A 25,110-nucleotide genomic window follows, 5' to 3' on the forward strand; every position below is an offset into this window, starting at 1 on the left:
TATCATGGATAGACTAGATGGGATTAGCATAATCTGGAAAACCAAGCTCTTAGTGAGACAAAAGTATAGTTTTTGGGTGGTGCCGTTTTCAGAAAAGATGGGGGAATAAAAAGCATTTGCAGATTTATTTATTCTATTTTTATTTTTTTAATAATAATAAATTCTCAGCAGGTTTCTAATGTAAAGCAACTAAAAAACAGTTCATTCGGCCAACTACGGTGATTTGTCTTTTTAATTATTATTATTGTGTTATATTTTTGCACTATATTTTGCTAAATCAATAAATTGCATTTTCAGTCATTTTGCATCTTTAATCAATAAATTGCATTTTCTGTAACAATATTTTAATTAATAAATTGAATTATCTGTAGCAATATTTTTAATCAATAAATTACATTTTCAACTATTTTGCATTTAATCACTAACGAAATATAATATTATTCTAAAGACATCGACATTTTTTCTTATTTACGAGTAGTTAAACTCGTAGTTAAAAACGTACAAAATATACTTGTAAACAGTAAATCGATAAATACATTTCGGCAGAAGATATTGAACTCCTTTGTATCAAATTACTGGTCGAAGTATAATGTACTCTCTAAACCAGACGAAATGAAATAACCTCAAAACAATTATTACTTGAATGGCGAGATTCATTACTTAAATGGCAAAAGTTATTCAGAAACGACTTGTATAACTGGCAAAGAATTAACCAGGAAGTAAGTCATATATTCTCCCGTTATTAGCAACTTCTGCTTAGTATCTTCATACCAAGGACAATCCTTGATAACTTGGTAATAATTCTAGAAGCAGCGAGAGTCGGCATGTACAGATGTTTACCTTCAGGCTTAAGGTTAATGCAAACAGGTTTGATGAGATGTAGCTAAAATACAGGTATGTAAATGTTTAAACAGCACTGCGCATTTCATTTTGTGACTATTATATTCATATAAATACATTACTAAACATGAAGTGCTACATTTCTTTAGGAGTATAATGAAGCATTTCATTTTTGAAGCGAGAATTTTGTTCATTGTGACATTTATACACAATAATTGCAATGATAATGATAATAACACGCTACGTTTATATATCGACGCTGTATCAAAATTTGTTTTTCTTGCATGAATAAACAATGATATGGCGTGGAAGTTAACGTCTAGTATTGGCATGATTATGCGCGTATATATATATTTTTCTTTCTGTTTCTAATGAGAATGTATGTAGGCACTGCAATTTACACAGCTTATCTATTATCTATGATTAATATCAGAAAGGATATCCGGCTTTGGGAACCAACAACCACTGATAAACAAAGACCGTGTATATTTGCGAGGGACCAAGTTTATTAGATTGTACTTAAGACATTTAAATACTTGTCACTGATGTCTGTGCCCTGGTAATCTCAGTTGATCATATTTAAAATGAATCTTTCTTTTGTCTACTGGGGTTACTTGTCCTTCTTTCTATTTTTCACTGATATATATATATATATATATATATATATAAACCGCTGCAACATGAAGAACTTACCAAGCATTGTTATGGGAATAATCTCCAAAAAACGCCAGATTATAATTGTAATTTTATTTTAAAAATCAATTTTTATAGTCTTCAATAAGGAAACAAATACAAATGCAAATTCTAATAACCCTGTTCCTATGCTGTCCTGTTTTCAGGTTCTTCCTATTGTCGCAGTGTCCCAATTGTGTTTGCTATTTCCTTATATTATTCGTGTTACCAAGTTTTGCTCTCTCTCTCTCTCTCTCTCTCTCTCTCTCTCACACACACACACACACACACACACACACACACACACACACACACACACACACACACACACACACACACACACACACACACACACACACACACACACACACACACACACACACACACACACACACACACACACACACACACACACCATATTCATTACGTTCGATGTGCTCGATGATTTAAGATATTTATGAAAAGCAGAAAATAATAATAATAAAGAATGTATGTCTGTTATACTATGCTAATCAGTGCTTGAAATGGAGTTTAAAAAAGAATGTAAAATGTTTTCTATATAGTTCATCTTTACTAAAGATAAACTGTTCCGCCATCCATTTCGCTGAAGAGTAAATATAATAATACAGCAAAATGGTTTAAGGCTTTCCTAGAAAGGAATTTGGAGGCTGTTTAGAATTTCTGTCGAGGCCACGAGGCGTCTGGATATTATGCCTGTCGATTACATTTTTTTTTTTTTTTTTTTTTTTTTAAGGCCATGCGTTTGGTTGTTTATCCAAAGCGAGGAAAATTCAGTTCTTTTGAAGTGGGATGATATCTCTCTCTCCATTTCAAGCATCTTCTTTGAGCATAAATATATTGATATTAGTATATTCTGTGAAAAATATATTCATATAGTTTTCCAAATCGACTTTGCATTCCAAATTTTTTGGGAAAAACGTCATAATGCAATGAATATTGAGAAATACATTATAGTTAAATGCCAACTTAGTTGGTACACCGATTAGCTTCTCTGCTTTGCTATTTGCTGGCTGTAGTTGCTGCGAAGAAAGAGATTCAGCACAAATCTGCATAATACAAGAGAAACAATGGATAGAACATTATAAGAATTTATGGTATGACCCAAATTTGATAACAGAAAATAATTATGAAGAAATCAGCACTGATACAGAACCAATAAAACTGGAAGAACTAAAAGAAGCAATAAAAGTAGTAAAAAATAGAAAATCAACCAGATTAGATGGCATAAATACATAGCTTTGGAAATATGGTAGCGAATATTTACATCACAGATTCTTAAAGTTCATAACTGTTGGAGGAAATGTAAGGTTCCATCAAATTGGTTAAAAATTAAAGTTATGTCTATATTTAAGATTTCCTCTGTGGAAAAATAAATTTATTCCTCTGTAAAGAGGAATAAATTTATTAAATACAGGTACAACATTAACAGTAAAATAATAAAAGACTTAGAAATATTGCAAACAATCTACTCTGAGAAGAACGTAATGGTTTCAGATGTGGAAGATCACGTATAGACAATATTTATGTGCTAAAACAAAGCATTAAAATAAAAGACGAGAATTTAATTTAGAGACTCATATTGCCTTTATAGATTACGAGAAAGCTTTTCATAAAATACACAGAGGAAAACTATGAAATATAACGAAAAACCAAGGATATCCATTACATTTGGTACAAACTATTCAAAGTTTATATACAGATGCAAACATACAGTTGTTAATAAATTAACAGAAGAGATTGAAATAAATCAGAGTGTCAGACAGGGATGTAGCTTATCTCCAACTCTATTCAATATTATATATTGCATATTGATCAGATTAATAAAATACGAAAACAACAATAAAACGAGGTATCCAGTTAACCAGAAGAACTGTTATCAATACAATGCTGTATACAGATGATCAGATTATATTACATGATAATGAAGGTGAACTTAAAAAATCAGTTTACGAATTAAACAAAATAAGCCAACAATACAATTTAAAAATTTCACAAAAGAAAACAAAGCTCATGCCATTTAAAGATTGGGATCATGAAAGATCAAAAATAGTTTTAGAAAAGATTATACAGTTTAATTATTTAGGCTACATAATAACATATCTAAAAGATATTTATATAGATAAAAAACTAAAGAAATTTCAGAAAATCTGTGGAACAATTAAAAGGACGCTGAATAAACAACAAGACGAGAAACAGCTAAACTTTTACAAAATAATGTCCTCACACTCTGTTATATGGTTCAGAAACATGGACGGTTAAAAAGAAAGATGAAAATAAAATACAAGGTGGAGAGATGAGATTTTTAAAAACAGTTAAAGTATGCACAAAACTGGATCATATAAGAAATGAAGACATCAGAAAAGAACTAGATGTTTATAACGTAAATGAAAAGATCAAGGAATATAGAGATGAATTGAAAGAACATCTATATGGGATGGAAAGATATCCGCTACCAAACGAGGTGGATAAATATAAATCAAGGGAAAGAAAGAGGAAGACCAGCGACAAGACGGAAAGAGCAGTGAAGCCGGAACAGGCAAATGCCTAATCCTTGAAGAGAAGAAGAAGTTGCTGCCAACTAACATGGATAGGTTTTTGATTTATTAGGATATATTTGGATATATTATGAAGAAAGATTGAGAATTTGTAGACTGCAGACATTAGTAAACAGGTGATATGATTGAGTCTTACACACTTCTGAAATGGTAGTATACGATTTCAGTTGATGGAATTTTTCAATTTATGGAGAGCGGAGAAAGGACAAGAGGGTATCTTTGGAAGCTGAGAATGAATGCCGCTAAGAGGGGGGAGGGACTAGATTTTCCTCTCGTAGGCCTTCCTCGATGAGTCCCTGGAGGTTTCTCTTACTTGCTACTACTAATAATAATATAGGATTATCTTAAAAAGTTTAGAAGTGATGCAAGAAAATCATTAAAAAATGTAGGCTTCATACCTAACTCTGATCCTGTTTGTGATTGCTTCGTATATCTTATGGCCCATTAACCAACTTCCCCAGGCTATTTATAACGTACTGTGATCGCTACGAAACCAAGGATTATAGTGGTCACTAAGCAACAAATGCAAAACGTGCTGTTCTGTAGAGTACATACAACCGGTCTGCAAACTGATTGTGTATACTGCTGTCTTTGCATAATTTACTACTTTACATAGCTACTTTACCGATTGTATAAAATGACCAAAATCTAAAATATAACTACTGTCTAAGATTTTGGTCTATACAGCTCGATATAATTTCGCATCATACTCAGTGCCCTTACCCTATTCACTTTCCAACTAACAGGCTGCAGGCTCGAATCCCGAAGTCGGCATGGATGTTTGTGAATGTTTTTAGGTGGAAGATGAATGTAAATATATATATACTGTATATATACCAAAACACAAAAAACTAACAAAGTAATAGTCACTTATGCGCTCTGCACATCCAACTCATTTAATTAGCTCATAATAGATTATCTAATTTGTTATCAGTAATATGCTATTATTATGCTTTTAGCTATATGTTATTCAGTGTAAGTGAGTATTGTAATATTGTTGTGGCTTCAGCTACATTGATTTTATAAAGACTAGTGCAAGGTGCGGGAGTCTCCGCAGCTGAGTAGTTTCTCCACACCTGTGTGCAGAAATAAGAAAGCCGGTCTTAGGCTGAGAAGACTAAGTTTCTTCATCAAACAGAGCTTGAGGTTCTGTTTGATGAAGGCTTTAAGCAGGCTAACCAGCATACGCAACATGCACCTTTGACAAACAGGGAAGATTATGGGTCTAAGATTAACTACCTTATCTGGCAGTTGCGGAAATGGAAACCTATGGCACATTTGTAGTGTAGGTGAGCGAAGTTAGTTAATCCGAGATATTTGCTTTACGGCATAATTTCTCGGATCAACCATCATGTCCGTTTTTATTTTATTTTATTTCTTTTAAATTCTGCTTCAAGTTTCCAGTAAGCAAGGTGATATCATATCACACATCGTTCTCTGATAACAACTGGAAACACCAAAGAATCAAAGCAAGATGAAGATGAGCATATGTAGAGGGGTTGGAATTTAATCTTAATATAACACTTAGTTTCTGCACGTGTTACGAATAATTTTCTTTGCTAATGTAGGTCATTTTGTTATTCCAAGTAAACAGTATTTCCCAACTGGTTTGCTGAGCAGAATGCAATTTGATGTTAAATATTTATTCGCAATTAGTATAAAGGAAAAAAAAAATCGAATGATGCATCTTAGTGCCCCTGAAATCAAACTGTATCTTTCTAATAACCATATCAAAAACGATTTTGCATGTTTTTTAGTTTGACACACTCGTCATTGTTTTTTTTTATACCTCAAAAAAAATTACCACTAATTGACTGTTTTTTAAATGTCAACATTTCCTTTGTTTTCTGGAGAAAACAACAGAAATATTGAGAAGCGAAACTTCAACTTCTTAAAGGACATCAAACGGTATAAACAGTTAAAATAACCTGCTAAGCAGAATCTTTATTTTTTTATATGCGTATTTCAAAGCAATGCAGTGTAGTAGTTTTCGTTGTTAATCACTGGGTTTTACCCGACTAATTGTTTTTTTTTTTTGACAAAATTATTATTTTTAATAAAAGAGTAATCTGTTTAAGTGACCATACCACCTCAGGTTAGCAGAACTAATCTGAGGTGGTATGGTCACTTAAACAGAATGGGCGAGGAAAGATTAGCAAAACAAGTGTTCTCTGCCAGGTTGGCAGCAAAACGACCCAGAGGAAGACTAAGATATAGGTGGATTGATACGGGACAAAGTGCCCTAGAGGATAGAAACAAGATCTGATAATGTTGGAGTCTTGACAAGTAACAGACTGATTTGGAGGAAAATTGTAGATAGGAAGTTAGTAATGGTGTAAATTTTTCATGTAATACTATCATATCCTGTATACCCCTTGAGGGTACATGGCAGGAATTTGATGATGATGATGATGATGATGATGATAAAAGAGTAATAATTATCTCCATTATTGGGCTGTTTTCATTGACAAAACGATTCATCAAAACAGGATTATTATTATTATTATATTATTATTACGTGACACCTACAAGGAGTCCAAGTATTCATCGTGGGAGGACACTACTTCACCACATATCGTTATCTTGATTGAATTTAATAAAATACTAGAATTAAGACCACTATTAAAACTTCTCGCTTCATTTGAACCTTTTAATAACAAAATTATTTGTGATAAAAATGGTTCTAGAAATTGTTTTGATAATGGATAATATCACTATACATTAATGTTTTTACAAAACACACCTTTTTTAATAATCTGCAATCATTTCCTTACTTGATGGCTTACGTGCTGTAGACTTATAATTTTATGTTAACTAATTTTATCACCATAAATTGTCATCCGATTGTAACTAAATTGAAATAGCGTAACAAATTTCCACAGAAATCCTAAATAAGATTTCATAAATTTTATATAGCCATAGTGAAGTTATTGTCATAGATAATTTCGAAACATTTGTAAACTTGTGTTCCTGCAAGTGATGAGGGTTTTTTATTTTTATTTTTTATTGTGTGTTTGTGTGTGCGTGTTAGTTTTGAGCTTTGTTAAGATTCTTGAATCATCAAGTCCGTAGATGGGTTGTGGTAATTCTTCTCGAGTACATAGTTCCGAGAGGTGCACGACATACTGATTATATATCTCAAGCTACAAGATTTTTCCATAACCAGTATCTTAAACACTAATCTGTTTAATGTATTTCGCTGAGGTGAGAACAACCCCGTCACTTTAAGTGCCATCAAAACACAATCCTGCGTTATATTTCTCATAACACCCCGATCTCCATCAGAGATCAGATAACTCTCCCTGGACTCATTTATACCCTTGGCCTCTCGTGGCTTAAGCACATTGCATTCACAGCCTCCTCTGCATCTAAACGCTATGTGTCCTTATCCGTCGAAGGCATTTCTCACCTGTACGACTTCATATACCGTAAAAATCCTCTTCACTACCTCAGACAATTAATTTATACTTCACACACACACACACTCACTCCAGTCTCAAAGACTTAGTGTTCCGCTTTGTGCCTCTTCTATAGATATTTTAATGGGTGCTGTTCTACTGTACTTGCTGACATTTTCCATCAAACCTATAAACATACGAGCAGCTTCTGGTGGCATCCATTCACTGTCCAACTCCAAACATACCAAACCAACTTCTCATTTCCCTCTTTCATACCTTCCAACTTTGTGCTCTGGAACAGCCCACACACTTTTCCTTTAAGTTCTACAATCTCCGTTCAAAAATATATATCAACAGGCTTCCTCTTTCTTTTTAACCTCTTGTCCATACACGGCTTTAATATGTGATTCGCTTGTAATGTCTCATATGTGAGAATGAACCTTATGATAAAATTAATATAATTGCATTATTATAGTAGCTGTTTACACCATTTATTCAACGACTATAGCCAGTGTGAGTATATTACTCCAATCGAATGGCTTAGAATATATTATCCAAAAATTCATGAAATTATCCAATTCATTAATTTTTTTTGATAATGTATTCTTTTTTTTTCCCTTAAATGATAAGAGCACAGATGAAATTTCGAATCCTGAAATCTGCATTGAGATGGATATGTTGTATACCTGCACATGGTCTGATGTGATTTCTATTATAATAGTGATCGATTTCGAAATCGCAATTTTAATTTGGTTCGGTTTTTTTTCTCCAGGTCTCTCTGTTTTGTGAAAAGCCAATAAGATAATTGAATTATTGTTAAATAGCCAATAACGGTGAATAGCTAGTGAAAATTAGTTAATGAGAGCATGGGCAGGGGCACTTACTGAAAAGAGCATACTCTTCTTAGCAAGCACCCCTGCGAATTTATATACGTATATATATATATAATTATACTCTTGCTTATAAAGGTAGCTTCAGAAGTGGTAGGTGTTTTTGTTATGTTTGTTTATGGAAAAGCATTCTAAGATTCAATAATTACAAAGTTAAAATAAAGTTGCGCAAAGATTTTCTAAATATTATTTATCAAACAGATGAGAACACTCTACACTCACGTGACAGGTTCCTTAATGTTGAACATTTGTCATCCTTAACCACAAACCAAGGCTCACCATCTCTCTGGTATGTTAGTCATGGAGCCTCCGAATAAGGAGATTGAGAAATCACTTTTATAATGTGTGAAGCAATTACTGCAATTCTTTCGCGCTGATATAAACTATTTTATTTAATAATAACAAGAATTTCAGTGAAAGCTACCGATGTTTCAAATTGCGATGCTAGCAAATACAAGTAAGCCAATGCCGGATTTGAATACTGTGAAAACTGATGCTGGATTTGAGAATTAGTCTTGAAAGCAATACTTCTGCCGGTTAGCTGAAAAAAAAAAAAAAAGCTTTTCTCCCAAACATCGTCAATCGAAACTTATAAATAAAATGATAGTAATACTAATTTCCTTTTCAGTGCCATTCATAGAACATATTGCAGATAAATATCTTCGCCCACTGCAGTTTACTAAAACATCTCGTGATAATTACTAAAGGTCGTTTATATATGTGAGTAATGCTAATCTGATTCAACAAGATAAACATAGCGAACTTAAATATTTTAATTAGGTGAGATTACCATAATAAAATAAAGATGTGAGCACATTAATTAGTATTTTGTATTCTCTTATCGTAAGAAAATGTATTCGTTTGTAGATAGTCCAAACAGTGGTACTCAATTCTATGTACTGGCTTTTTCCGACTACTTTTTTGTTTGAGAAATGTTTTGCTATCATTGCTTAATGTGTTGAATACAGTTTTCCTTCTAAGCAAAGAAATGAATTTCGACCTTTGGCATAAACATTACATTTTTTCTTTATTTATTTAGTGATAAGAAGGCTGAGATTTGCTTAAGCTCTTCATGTTAAGCTTTATTTTCTTATTTTTTTAAAATTTCATTTTACAGTTACGTGTGGCTTCATATTCTAGCTTCTGTTATATATGTATTTGCTTGCACAGCCAATCTTGGAATATTTATGGAAATCATGCTTGGCCGTAAGCCAGCTGGCCTCCAGCAATACTAGCTCTTAATTGTGCCAAGGTAATTGGAGGTTAAGGAATACAGGTTTCCCGTTATCCTCAGGAAGAAACTTCGCACCAGCTAAATGCCTGAAGTTAATATTTTATCATCAGGAGATTGCTGTCATCAATTCTTTATGTCTTTATGACACTTTTGATTGTCTGAATAGAATTAATTCAGAACTTTCTCTGAACTTCACAGAAGTTCAGAGAAAGCGTACAATGAATTGGGCAATTTCATTCCAGTACGATGCAAAGTATTTGTATTCTAGACGCATTAGTTATTATAAAATGGCCTAAAATTTAATGCCAGTGCTAAAAGTTTCGGCCTCCATTTTAAGAATGAAGTCGAATAGCTTTATCACGCATCCACTAGATCCCTATATTTGTACTCTCTTGTCATCTTCCAATTGCTATTCAAAACTTTATTCTTCTTGACTCGATTTAAAATTTAAAAGAACTCTCTTGTATCAGCTTTTGTTTTATATATTCATGTGTATTTATCATTTTCTGCAAGAATTTTAAAGAAGTATAGTTCCAAGACACCTGCATTAAAAGTGCACTGCTGTAGAAAGTGAAACTGTCGAGTATTAGCGTCTATGATGTTTTATCTTTTTCGGCAGCATCGGTTACTTTTTAGCTGAGACAGCAATTAGGGCTTCGTTAAGACACCTAGTATTATAGGAGTCAGTGAGGGAGGAGATCGAAAGCTATGACGTATGTCCCCTAAGATGGGGATGATCGATCAATCAAAATGCAAAATGATGGAACAGTGCAGCGATGGATCAGTTGTCACTTTTAGATATTAAATTTTTTTGTTACCAGTTGGTGGAACATTGGTGGATAATAACGGCTAAAGTTGATTTTAAAAGTTATACTAGTTCTTAGGAAGTGGCAGGGTTTCTTCACAGAAACTCCATTTTTTTTTTTTTTTGTTGTTGTTATTGTCCCACAAAACAGACAAACCAGCCAGAAGAACAAGCAATTTATCAACATAAGATACTAGCCTCAGATCTTTAGTTGTTTCGGCCGTAATTTCAAACAATAGCAACCCGTCTTCTTCTTCCCCTTACGAAAATCTTGCACACGCTGTTGTTGTTAAATATAGGACATGGTACAATACTTCACTGAGATTGAAATATCTTCTGACTGTCTTCAAGAGCCTCCACAGCTTAGTTTGGATTGACGATGCTATTTGGTTGGAAATCCTGTCTAGAAAACGCGAGATGTCTTGATGAGCGCCTGCTGATGATGAGTTATTCAGTCATAAAGAGGAAGTTTTTTTTTCTTTTTCTTGTTCTTTTTTTTTCTCTCTCTCTCCCGGAAACAAGCAAACAGGTCAGAATAATACAGTAAGTTAACAGACATAATACACAGCCTCATAGCTTTAGCTCCTTCCGCCGTAATAACCAACTTAATTAACCCAACTCTGCTGTCCTCAAATTAACAATAATTTTATATTTATGATGGAGATTTGAAAGGTCTTACGTTCTTGGCTGTTGGATTATCCTCCACTCGTGCTACCAAGTGTACAGCATGTTGATTTAAAAAAAAAAAAAAAACCTAACTAACTGTTAATGTTACTTGATGATATTCAGCCTGTTTCCTACCTACTACATGGTGAAGGCCCCTCCCATTGCAGGAGGGTTGGATGTACTACCCACATGGTGACCCAATCCATCTTGGGTAAATGTTTATTCACTTGTTTGAATGAATGAAGATGAAAGACAATCACAAACATCCATGCCTACACGGGATTCGAACCCGCATCTGGAGAGCTGATACGTTAATCACTCGGCCAACCAGACTGGCTCGAATGTCACTTACTCTTCTGAATATAATTACTATTTTTGTTACCTGTGTCAAAGTAATAAAAAGTACTTTTATAGTAATAAAAAGTAATTAGTAATATATAGGAATAAAGAGCAATTAGTAATTTATAAGAATAAAATAGTAATTTTTAACATGAGGCAGATAATTTTACTGATAAAGAAAGGTTATATTAATTTTTAACTTCTGAGAATTTTATTTTTATGATATTTATTAAAAAAAATCTGATCACGTTTTGCAAAATAGCGACCAGATTGACTAACAACTACTTGCTGCTCTACAAGCTTGCCACCAACCCTAATTACTCCAACTTCAGTCTTTACATTACTACATTTCCTAGACTATTGCAAAATATTCAAGACGTTGTGCAGTGCTATCTACTATTTCGGCGTTTGTATATGTAACTGTAAATTATTATTATTATTATTTTAAGATGATTTAAATGTGGATTATGCAAATAATATTTTTTATTGTGGTATTGCCAGCAAAGGCTGGTCGATTGGTAGATCCTTTGCTACTAATGGCTCACGCAAAAAGTTAAGCAAGTGTGAGGGCGGTTAGTAGTTGGAAGGGATTCGATGCTGTTGGCACCACTCTCCCTCGATGAGTCTTTCGACTCCCTGGAGGTGTCACATAATAATAATAATATTAATGATCAGAGGTCACATGGAGAGGTTTCAAGTGCTCCTTCAGGTTTCTCGCAATGGTATTTACGTACTTCCTTGATTTTAAAAATATACAGCGGGCATAATTAGACTCTCTTTGTTCACACATATTTAATGAATCATGTAATGGATTAAACATGCGAAATTCGCTAATTGGCTAAAGGAATACGCGGAACAGAATGGTACAGGAAATAGTTAATACTTTCGCCTCCAGGGAAAAAAAAATACTTCTGTAATTGATCCTGCTACTATTAAAACAAAACAAAAACCTCCTAGTGATCAGAAACAGTTTTTCACAATGGCACTCACGTACCAGAGTGTGCACTGTTTGTAAAGTTTTAATACATTCTGATAGTAATGCACTAGTAATATTTCGATTATGTCAACGCTATATATACAGTACTGATATATATATAGTGTTCATATAGGAACTTAGTGATAAGCTTTGACGATGCGTGCTGTTTAAAAACCTGATATGTATATATATATATAGGAGACAGGAAGTCTTGCATAGAGTCTGGAAGAGGAAGAGGAAGAAAAGCTGCCACATTCTCAAATAGTCAGTGGGTTGACTGACTATTTTGGAAATACAGTAAACAAATTATCAAGAGACAGGCTATATGTTATCTATAGTGCGCATGCCGTTGAAAGAGAAGCCAGTTTCATATTGTAGTGTTACAATATGGAACGTTGCAGTATTATTGTGTTGCAGTATTATTCGAACAAAATCCATCTCATATACTAACTGATACAGAGATATACATCTATACGTTCTTTCTGGAACGACTATAATATTCTTAGCAGATATGCACGTGTTTTTTCATTTTTTTTTTACAAATGACTTCGAAAACCAACGATTGTCTCAGTTTAAGTAAAATAATTGCTACAGATGATACAAGAAGCGCATCTTCCACTTGTAAAATGTTACGTCCATTTTTTTAAAGAAATAATTTTGAACTCTCAGTTACTACTCTACTCGGAAGAATCAAGACCTGCTGGTGACTATTGTTATTACTGAAATGCAAACTGACATCCCTTGGGACTAAAATATTCATGGAGAATGATGTATCTCCGCATAACGCCAGTCCAGTGCGTGCCAACTATTGTAAAGAATCTCAGCCAATGGACCTGGTGTTGGCTGCGTAGATAGGATACCGTTTTCTCCAACCACCAGGCTATGGGTTCGAAACTTACCGTGGGCGTAGGCTAGCTTTTCCTTTCCATTCGTCCTATCTCATCCCCAGGGCTGACTCTACCGATGGTGCAACACGTGCATTTGCACGGGACGGCAAACTTGCATTTTACTCTGCGTTTGACGAATAAAAATCAAGCGAAGACGAGTATACTCGTCTTCGCTTGATTTTTATTACCCATGCAGGTGCACATTTTCAGAACAAAATTCTACCGTTAAAGGATTAATTGTGTCTCTCTTTCTGTAAAAAAATATAGTTTATGATCATTTTTCATTAACTTATGGATTTTCATTAGCTAACGCTACTATTTAGAATTTATGATCAGACATGTTGAAGCCTAGCTTAACATCATGGCTTTTAAGACGTCATTAAGAGTTTTTTTTTTTTTTTTAGGGGGAAGGGGCGGCAAAATATGCTATTGCACAGGGCAGCAAAATTCCTAGTCGGTTCTGCTCATCCCTTATGGTTTTGGCTGTGCAGACTATCTTAAGTGAAAACATTTGCGAAGTCGAAAATATTACCTAAATTTTTGCTTTATTCTGTCACTGAAAACACAATTATTCTGTTTTAGAAAATTGCAATTGCCAATGGAAATCATATAGAACAATTGTCAGTCAATATTCAATTATAGAGTCGCTTTTTCTCCTACTGATAAAAATATGGACAAAAATTTGGCCCAAGTTTCTTCTTCATGCTCCAGCTGCAATATGGTTCGTAAATAATAATAATAGCCATCCTATAAAGTTTGAATATTCGATTACTCAACATTGTTAAAACGTCGAAATCCGGACAATAATGACTATAATAAATACTTATAATTAATGGTAACTAAACTTAACGCTGGAATTTTATCGTTAGCCACTAAAGCGAAGAATGTTTATCTTGATTAATTAAAACGTGACAATCTTACTTCTACTCGAACAGGAAAGGGAGCGAAAGCTTTAAAAACGCTTTTTATTTCCCCTCAGATTTATACCACATTTCTTGCGATTTAATCGTCTACTAGTCAAGCATAAGTGTCAGTACCATCATACAACGATTCTAACACGTAGGCAGGTACTTTTCTGGTAGAACTGGTAAGTACAGACTATTCATCAGACCACTCAATGTCAAGCATCGCCTGCCCTGGGATATACAAAACCGTGACCGGACTAATGACACTTTTTATTTTTATTTTTTATTTTACCTTTGGTTTGATCGATGTGTGTGTGTGTGTTTGTGAATGCGGATTTCATTTCACACGATTCTTTAAGCCTGGTTGTTTCATATTTAATAGTAACTTGCTAGTGAATATTTCGCGAATCCTTGGTATAATCCGTGTCTCTAGAAACATCAGATCAAAATAATATTATTAAATCCATGGCAAAATACTTTGAAGCGATCACGAAATAAGCATGTGAAGATATTATATTCTGCATTCGACAGTGTAGTCCGATTGGAGAGATAGGTTTTCACTCCAAAGCAAATATAGTGGGATAACTCGTGAAATCTTGGGATGCATTTTCTTGTTTGTGTCTTTCGGCTTAGTTCGGAGTCCTTGTCAAGCGCTTATAGCCTCCATAATTTCAAAATTAAAACTTTAACTCCGATTATGATTCGATTAGATTAGTGAAGAGTGTAGACCTTAACCCAATTGAGAATTCCTAGAAAATATTAGGTGTCTAGTTAGAAATCTAGTCAGACTAAAGATCATTAAGCTATCGCAATTAATAAAGCATAGATCCCAATTTTGTAGACCCACCAATTTGTAGACCTTGACTTATTAAGCAATGATTGCTGCACCTATTCTTGTATCGAAAGTAAAAATGTGATCGCCAGATTGTGTGTTTGTGTGCACAGTGATTAATGTTCAGCGACAGGCGCACCATTTTTCCACTGTAAAAAAAAAAAAAATAAATAAATAAAAATGGTGCCGCTATGAATGTCATTGAAAATAACACAGTTTAGATAGGTAGCACATGAATTATATTACTGATAAAAGAATAGAAACATGAAATAACATTTAGTAGTCTGTTGGATTCTTTATATAACCAGAATGGTATGAATATGATGTGACGTAAAATCAATAACGGTGTAGAATTATTCTCCTTCTAGTATTATCAATACTTGAATGTTTCATGAATGCAGATTTGTTGATTTGTTGTTTAGATTTTGCCAAATTACGATTAAGGTTATAAGGGAAAAGCATCATACCTATAAATTGCGTATGTTTTCAGGCCGTTTTTATTTGTTTTGTAGAGGAAGAAATCTGAGTTTTGTCGAAGGAAAATCCATCCGTTTCCGTATAAATCCAACTAACTTCCCTTCGGTATAATTTGATCCCCCCCCCCTTCTTGTACGAAATTCCAAACAGTATCTTTCTAGCCTAAGAGCATCGCTGATCCGATTGTTTCGCAGAGAGATCGTAGCTCGGTGTGGATGCCCTTTCGACAGAAAGATGTGAGTTTCGATTCAATTTGTGACACGAACTTTTATAATCGCTTTTTGACAGAAGTGAGTTAGGCAGTTTCATACAGTGTTGGAAGGATTTTTCTTTTTTTATTCTCTCCAGTGGTGATTCTTAATCTGGTGTGCAGTTTTCTGCGAAGGCTCAATTTGAGGTTTTCCCTGGCTCATTGTTTCGTGTGTTTTTAGGTAGAAACTGTAGATGATGGCATTGCTTTTCATGAAGAGGAAATTGCATATTCTGTGTCTCTGCCGTTTGTGTGGAGTGGATGTCAGTAGTCTTCTACGCTATGCGATCGATAGTAGTAGTAGAGGCAGTGTCTAGGGCATAGATGGAGAACCTATGGCACGCGTGCCAGAGGTAGCACATCCGAGAATTTTGCTGGCACTATCCTTTTATACGCTTATAAATTATTCAACCTTTTTTTTATTGTTACAATACGTATAAGTTAAATTTTATTTTACACGAGAGAGCAGCTATGAAGACGTGCATATGATTGGTGCGGTATTAACAAAAGATCGCACGACTTAAAGATAAAAGCAAGCCGACAATTTTTGAATTGAAATGCTAATTCTCTTCAATCGAATCCCATAACATCTGCAACTATCGTAACAACATTCACTATATATATATATATATATATATGATATATATATGATAGATATATATATTATATATATCTTAGTTTTAACACATTCACGACGGGGTGTCGTTTATCGTTCCGAACTTCTCATTACTGGCGGGCTCAACTCACACAAAGTTTCAACTGTTGGTTGATTTTTTTGCGTTTGAGCTGGCAGGGGAACTCACACAAGCATTATATGGTATGTTTCAATTCGTGGTAGAATTTTATTTGAAGTTAGCCTTTGTGATCTGTCATAATGACATTGAGAATTTTAAATGCAATCAAACAAACACTTATTTCATATAATTGAAAAATTGGACAATAGTTTTTAGTTAGATACTGTGTTTCGGTGTGCAACATATGGTTTTGCTTGAGTCTGTACAGTATGGTTTCTGTGAGAGGGGACATGTGATTCATTAGTTAGCGCCGTTTTTATTCCAACTGTCTCTAATTGCACTATTTGTTGAGAAATATATTAAACAGACTGCAAAAGCTTTTGTACCTTATTCAGGGATAAAATAAAACTATTGTTTTTCTTTGATCTGCAGTATAATGACTGTTGGGGAGGGCGTGTTGTTACTGTAGGGAGCGAGTTACTGTCGCCTGGACGTGAATTTCATTTTTCGTGTGCGAGGCATATGCAAAACTTTTTAATGTCTTTTTTCGTAAAGTAAAATTAGGGGTGCGAGTTATACGCGAGAGAAAGTTATATTCGAGTAAATACAGTAAGCATTTAGCCGACAAGTTAACATCCTTCTGCTGATCCCCATGCTCAGCTGATTTGTATTGTGAGTTACGATGCATAAATATTGTTCTCACTACCGTTTTTTTCCCAAACCATTATAAATTTATATATAAATAAATATTATTAATAAAATAAAATTTAAAAAAAAACAGGCCTGCGATGGAAAAGTTGTCTGAGAAGCAATAATTGATTCTTATAGATTTTTAGGTGCTGAGTTCATAAAAAATAGTAAAAAAATTCCATCACTCACCAATTTTACCCAATTTCTAATTTTATCGTTTTTATTAGTAGTATTTGGATTTGAATTCAGCGCATTGGTATTTATTTTGATTCTCCTTTATTTAAAGCACTTATACTAATTAATTGTATAAGTGCTTTTCATGGTAAATAAAGAAATTTCCATGAAACTTCTCATTCTTAAGATAGGAGAGGGAGGGAGGGAGGAATGCAGATAAAAGTGCAGGTGGCTACTTTGAATCTGATTCGCCGAGATAACGGATGACTTTCCTGTTGTCACAGACACATTTTCTTGTGTGATTCTTTAGTTGAACTTTAGTCGTTGACTACTAAGGTTATCATATTTCTGAAAGGTGGCATATTTTCTAAGTTAGTGTGAAGATTTAATGTCTTTGCGGTTTTTTTAATGTTTTTACGTAGTGTCATTCTTTAAAATTCGTTTAACTGTGTTTTAAGTGGTGCATGTAATGGCTTCAAGAGGTTGCAAAAATTCGCCTAACATTTTCTGCTACATATGCGAGGAGTTAGTGGTAAAAAACAACGAAGAAAAGTTACAGATTTGGTGAAAAAAAAGTGTACTCTGCGTATTTTGGGATGAAACTTGGTGACTTAGATAAGCCATGGGCGCCGCATATAATATGTTCCATTTGTGTAGACTTCGAAGGTGGTCGAAGGAGAACAAAAATCTTTAAGTTTTAGAATTCCCATGGTATGGCGGTGACCCCGCAACCATACCGATGACTGTTACTTCTGTTCTTTGAATGTTCGAGGTTTCAATGTGAAAAATAAAAAAAGACATTTCCTATCATAATTTACCATCTGCAATACGCCCAGTGAAACATGATCCTGAAATACACATGCCAACACCTCCACAAATTTTAGAACCACTCAGCAGCGATTCAAACGAAGAAATTGAAGATTTCAATGATAACAAATACAAAGTGGCCCACCTGAACGTTTTTCACAAACCGATTTAAACGACTTGGTCAGAGATTTGGGTATTCCCAAGGAATCTGCAGAACTGCTGGGCTCGAGACTAAACGAAAAGAATTTGTTATCTCCTGACACTTCTTTCTCGCGGTTTAGATACAGAGAAAGATTTTCTTCATTTCTTTTCAGAGGAAGGTGATTTAGTTTACTCTAGCGATATTCCAGGACTGATAAGCAAATTCAACGTAAAATATGAAGTCATCGATTGGAGGTTGTTTATCAATTCCTCAAAAAGAAGCCTCAAAGCTGTGCTTCTCCATAATTACAATAAGTACCAGATGTAATTGTTTAAAATTCGTTTAACTGTATTTTAAGTGGTGTTTGTAATGGCTTCAAGAGGTTGCAAAAATTCACCTAATATTTGAATAGCACATTTCGTGCATTTGAAAGAACGATACGAAAACTTAGCCTTCATTCTCAGCAAACTTAAGTACAATGATCATGGATGAACAGTTTGCAGTGATCTTAAAGTCATCTATGATTTTGGGACAACAACGAGGATACACCAAATACCCGTACTTTTTGTGCGAGTGGGACAGCCGAGATCGAGAGCAACATTGAATCAAGAAGGAATGACCAGAAAGAGTCACATTAGAACCTGAAAGTAAAAATGTGTTACACGAAATTTTGGTTATTGCTCGTGAAAAAACCCTTTTACCCCCGCTTCACATAAAGCTGGGATTGATAAAGCAATTTGTCAAGGCTTTGTCGAAAGAAGTTTCCGGGATTATCTACAGCAAAATTGAAAGAAGGTATTTTTATCAGTCCGGACCTCAGGAAACTTATGATGGATAAACTGTTTGAAGAAAAAATGGCATGGAAAGCTCTGAAAGAGGTGGTGACCAAATTTTTAGAAAATCACAAGGACCCCAACTACAAAATGATTATGGAAGACATACTACAGAAATTCAAGGATTTGGAATGCTCCATGAACTTAAAAGTGCACTTTCTCAATTCTCATTTAGACTACTTTCCTGACAATCTGGGAACTGTCAGCGAAGAGCAAGGAGAGCGATTCCACCAAGACATCAAGAGGATGGAAAGAAGGTATCAGGGCAGGTGGAATGTCAACATGATGGCAGACTATTGCTGGATGTTGCACAGAGACGACCGGGAAAAGAATTTCACAGAAAAAGTTCAAAAAGAAGCTTTGGAGGAAAAAGAAAAAGACACCACAACGAAATATAAAGTATATATTAAAGATTAATCTTTAATTACTTTAATTAAATTTTTTTCCAATACTTTCATTCCAAAAATGTTTACGGAAAAGTTTAAATACTGTTATTTTACTTAATATAATGCGTTTTAAAGCTATTTTACTGTAATTGAGATCCATTTTGTGAAAAATCCTTACGTGATAGAGAAAAATAAAAGAGATATTTCAAATCAGCGGCCAAAAATAAATCAGAAACAGTTAATAGTTTCCAGACAACTTTTCATGACTCGAATTTTGCAGGCCTGTGTAATTATTTATAAAATTAAAAAAAAAAAAAAAATATATATATATATATATATATATATACAGTCATCTCTCGACTTACGTCCTGCCGGATGGAACGGAATCCGGACGTAAGTCGATACATTAAATCAACAGAGTTATAGGAGTTAGGGACTTCACCATAATAAGTATACTGTCATTTTAATTTTTAAACCTCATTATGAAACTGTACTGTGTGTTAGTGTTATTGCCACTATTCCAATGTGCTCTGCTTATTCCAATTCTTCCTTTCATCATAAATTTGTTCATAGCAAGCAAATGCGTCATGTACTTTCGTTTCTACTAATAGGTATCATTCAACATTGGGGTCCATGTCTTCAACCATTTTGAGAACATCGCTAACTACAGAGAACTCCACTGTGAATTGTTTAACTACCTCTCCTTGTTTCTCTTTTCCCTCTTCCTTTTCTCGTTTTTCTTCTGCAACAGTTGTTCCTCCAGTTCGACCAATTCTTCGTTGGTCAACTCTTTAGGGGAACTTTCTATGAGTTGAATTATGTCGTCATCCTTCACTTCGAGATTCAGATTGTTTGCTAGGCCCACTTACAAACTTCCAAAATCATGCACAAACCTTTTTAATGTCTTTTTCCACATGCCACTCATACATTGATAGGTCACTTCGTATTTTCCAGAATTGCATGAGAGTCTGGTCATTTCCTTCAGTGGCAGAGATGGCTTGTGAAAAAGTTGTCCGTAGATAATAAGCCTTAAACACTGCAACAACTCCCTCATCCATCGGTTCGATCAATGAAGTAGCATTCGGAAGGAGAAACATGGTGAAGATCATCACTATAAGACTTACAAGACGGATGACCTGGGGCGTTATCTAGAATTAATAAAATTTTAAATTCTACATTTTCTTTCACACAATAGCTTTTTATTTCACTCGCAAAACAGTTGATTAAGGCATCCTCAAAAAATTTTTGACTCATCCACGACTTCTTATTGCTCCGATAATGAACTGAGAGTATGCTTCCTAATGTTTTTGAAGATTCGTGGATCCTCAGTGCCATATCACGAATGGTTTCAGTTTATATCCAGCCACATTACCTGTAACAGAATCGTAATACGGGCATTAAGAGCTTTGAAACTAGGTATAGATTTCAGCTTTTTGTGGATGAATGTCCGCTCGGGCATTTTTTTCCGAAACAAGGACGTCTCATCCATATTAAATAATTGCTGTAGCAAATAATTTTCCTCCGTAATAATTTTATCCAATTTTTCCACAAACTCCTTGGCAGCCTTCTTAGCACTTGCAGCTTAACATACATTTTCACATTATGCAGCGCAAAACTCCTCGAATCTCATAAACCAACCATAAGAAGCGTTGAATTCGTAGTCATAATCGGGTTCTGCTTTCTCCTTCAACATATTAAAGAGACTTAGTGCCTTAGCGGTTAAGATCACAGTGCGCCGAAAATGTTATTTATTCCCTTATGGGATCACGGACGTATCTTCGAAAGGACGTAAGTCAAGGGATGACTGTATTACAAATTAATTCATTTTCTATTAATTTTTCCCTTATTAAAAACTGCCCAGCACGTCAGCAACTCGATTTGTAAACTTTTGGCAAGCGCACATAAAAAGGTTCGCCATCACTGATCTAGGCCATTTGAATTCGAGTCAGTGCTTTCGAGCACGTTGTCAGAATCCAAAATTCCAAATCCGAGATCTGCACAATGTCCTCAGAAACAGTTTGAATTTGCGATTTCAAACTAGTGAAATCAATCCCACCACAATGCGGTAAAACATATCGCCAACACAGCTCTCATATTGCTAGGAGATATTTCAAGCCGCGATTCTCTAATATTTTCACTTTGCCGATATTAAAAGAATCTTTCCGATATCAAACATTTCCAAAAATCTCTCAACGTTATGGATTTACTCCCGTTGTTTTACACTTGAGAAAAAGTCGACTCAAATAATAGGCCTTTAACGCCGTAACCACACCCTGGTCCATTGGCTGCAATAATGAAAATGTTAAAGGGACTTTAACATTTTCGTGCAAGTCAGAAATGCAGTAGGATGACCTTGTTGCGTTGTCTATTATCACCAAAATTTTAAAATCCATATCATTATCTTTGCAGCAACGCTCGACTGCGGGTCAAAATGTTGTAAACCGTTCTTCACTCGATCGCCAACAGGAAGAGCACTTTGGCATAACCCTTAAGAGCTCGTGGATTTTCAGCTCAGTAAACAAAGGCTTTAATTTGAAGTCACCAGATTAATTTCTACCTAACAAAAGTGTCACACGGTCTTTTGAAATTTTATATCCTGTTTGCCACTTTTCCATTTCTGCTAAGTAAGTGCACGAAGGCATTTTCTTCCAAAATAAACCTTTCGTTGATGTGGAAAAAGGAGCTATAAAGATGAACAAATTTTGAATCACATCACTGTTCGTTTATTTATTTTTAACTTATTGGAGAATTTTGGCAGCAGCAGCATCATTATCAGCACTAGCACTTTAGAGCTGCAGACATTTTTTGAAGTTATTAAACCAACCACGACTTGCTAAAAAAGTTTCTGTACTCCATTTTCTTTCACCGCCTTATACAGACGTGTTGCTTGAGCATGAGTTGTCATCTGACTTAAAAGAATTTTTCTTTTATTGCAGTCGTCAATCCATATCATTAAAAGAAATTCCATATTATCACTTTTGTCATATAAGGTGTTGTGGCTATTCCCTGTTTTTTTTTTTTTTTTCATTTGATCTTTCTTCTTAATTAGCGTTCGTACCAATGACTCGTTCATTCTTTTGTCGCGCGCTATTTTATCATATAATTTTCTTTCACGACGATGTATAATTTCAAGTTTTTTTTTTTTTTTGTTGTTGTATTAATAATTGAGGTTTGTCAAGTTCGCAAGCTTGTTTGCATTTCCTCTTCACACTCATAACTGCGTATAAAATAGTACTCGCGTGTAACAGCGAAAACAAAATTGTACACCGACAACTTTGCTGCTCCAAAGCTGAAATAATATTAAAGCGTGCATCGATACTGCTGTTATTGAGGACATGCTAAATCACTGCGTTACTGTTTAGTAGAGTCGGTAATGTGCAGGTACTACTGTTAATTTTTTTTTTTTTTTTTTTCAATGGTTAAAAATGATGAACCGTGCACGTTATTGAGCTTCCGTAGCTCATTCATTTTTAATTTTAATTCTCTGGTTTGTAATTGATTGAATAAAGTAACCCTTATGAACAATAGATCATTTTATTTTATACGCATTATAATTAAGATTAAAAATGTCTTCACGTTCAATTATAATTCGTATAAAATTGAAATTATGGAAGTAATGGAAATATATTTATTTAAGTATCAAAATTATAACAAGAATATAATGAATCTTGTCGTCAGAGGATACGAACGATATCATTTTTTGGCATGCGCCCGCACGTTAGCAACTCGATTTGTAAACTTTTGGCACGCGCACATAAAAAGGTTCGCCATCACTGGTCTAGGCATGACGTCGAATCGGCCGTGAGATGCGGTGATTAATACCCTTGGAGGGTAATGGATGGCAATGCTATAGCCAATGAAGTTCTAACTGAGGCTCGGCGATTGCTGTTACCTTCCTGCCATGATCAGAGCTTTAATAGCCCAATAACACTTTATCCCTACAGATAACGAGGAAGATGAAAAGCATTCTTGCTTCGCCCTTTTAAGCCAGTCCTTATAAGGACTATAAGGGTCTAGGGCATATATGTTAATAACATTATCTACAGGGCAAATCAGATGAGTTCTAGGTGGCATGCCATCCCATAACGTAGGTTAGGTCTTAGTCTCTCTGGAAATCAAAACGGATTTCCAGTTTCTTTTGTTCCATACGAAACTTGTAATTACTGACTTAATATGGTGGAAGACGTATTCAGGTAATATAAGTATTTTCAGTGTGTATGCGTGCGCGCCAGAGAATGTAGGCTACTAGCTGGCTTATGATTAGCTATATTTCCCTAAAAGGTTGTGCTTACATTATGCCCTTTTCCACAGGACTTGTTAAAGCGTCTGTGTAGTTCTATCTAGTTGAGCGTGTTATTGTTGAGTTCGATCAATTTGGGAGTATTGCCTAGATAGACCCCTCCCCCGGTATTTTTACTCCTCGCTTGACAATTTGCATTTAATTGGAAGGTTGGGGAAGGTTGATTCTGAAATTCCAGTGTGTGTAGGTTTGTTAATTTTGCAGTTAAAAGGTTGTTTGGAGGATATTGAATATACTCTACATATCATATAGTGTGCTGAATAATGTTTTACTGTCTAACATACAATAAAAAATCGCATCTTTGTAGCCGTCCGACAATATCCGACCCAGTTTAATAAAAACCAAGACCTGATCTTAAATCAGTTCTAGGCGGCATACATAAGAGATCTACATATTGATAAATTAGGCTATTAGACAGGGTATGCTATATCCTGTAACAATGACCGAAGCTCATGATATCTCGTTCCTACATTCAACATCTGTTGCATGCTGAATGAATTTAAAAACGTCATTTCTGAATTATAAATTTAAAAATTTATAATTCAGAAATCTCCTTGTAAATACCTCGTTATATTTTTGTTTCTTGTATCAACTGAAGAAGCACAATAGTGATGTACGAAATTAGTCATTAATTGATTACACTGTTTTACTTTTTTAGTGGTGTTTTGTCATTATTAATTTAAAAATATTATTATTATTATTTGACACCTCCAAGGAGTCCAAAGACTCATCGAGGGAGGGGAACCTGCTCTACAACTCGGTCTCCACCAACTGACCGCAACTACACCAATGCCATCTAGCGCCGATCACCACCGCTAGTTTTTCCACAGACAATCACAACATCCATGCCCACGGCGGGATTCGAATCCGCATCCTTTTGGCTGGAGAGCGGATACGCTAACTACTTGGCCAGCCAGGCAGGCAAATATGACTTACTAGTACTTTCAAATTGAAAATGCGTATGTTTGGAAGCCATTGCAGTATCGGAGTTTTTATCATAATCGGTCTAGGATTAACATCTTGATAATTCAATCCCTATAATATAAGACGCTCGAATATATTTCATTCCTAATATGGGATTTATCACAGATTTCGTGTAAATCAATTTTTAAATCAAATCCGCTTAGCTCTTTCTGTCTCTTCTGTGTAAATAGGCTCACCCGTTCCTTATGTAAATCCCTGCTCTATCTCTGTACCTTATCCCTGCTCTATAGCAACAGGAAGTGGAAAATGGAAAAAGGTACTCTCCAAAACACACGTCACACAACTATGTTTTATTAAGCTTGGATAGGTCATA

General features: G+C 34.7%; 1 protein-coding gene across 1 annotated transcript in view; it reads left to right on the forward strand.

The window, feature by feature from the left end:
* Nucleotides 1–652: 652 nt before the first annotated feature.
* LOC150098597 (aspartate dehydrogenase domain-containing protein-like) overlaps nucleotides 653–25,110 on the forward strand; it is a 117,946-nt gene continuing 93,488 nt past the window's right edge. Inside the window, exon 1 of the mRNA XM_090404796.1 lies at nucleotides 653–894. The gene's annotated coding sequence lies outside the window, so the exon portion shown is untranslated. The remainder of the gene's footprint in view (nucleotides 895–25,110) is intronic.

Source organism: Typopeltis vanoorti, chromosome 15 (genome assembly GCF_054136105.1).
Source record: "Typopeltis vanoorti isolate ZY-2024b chromosome 15, IOZ_Tvanoo_1.0, whole genome shotgun sequence".
Lineage (NCBI taxonomy): Eukaryota > Metazoa > Arthropoda > Arachnida > Uropygi > Thelyphonidae > Typopeltis > Typopeltis vanoorti.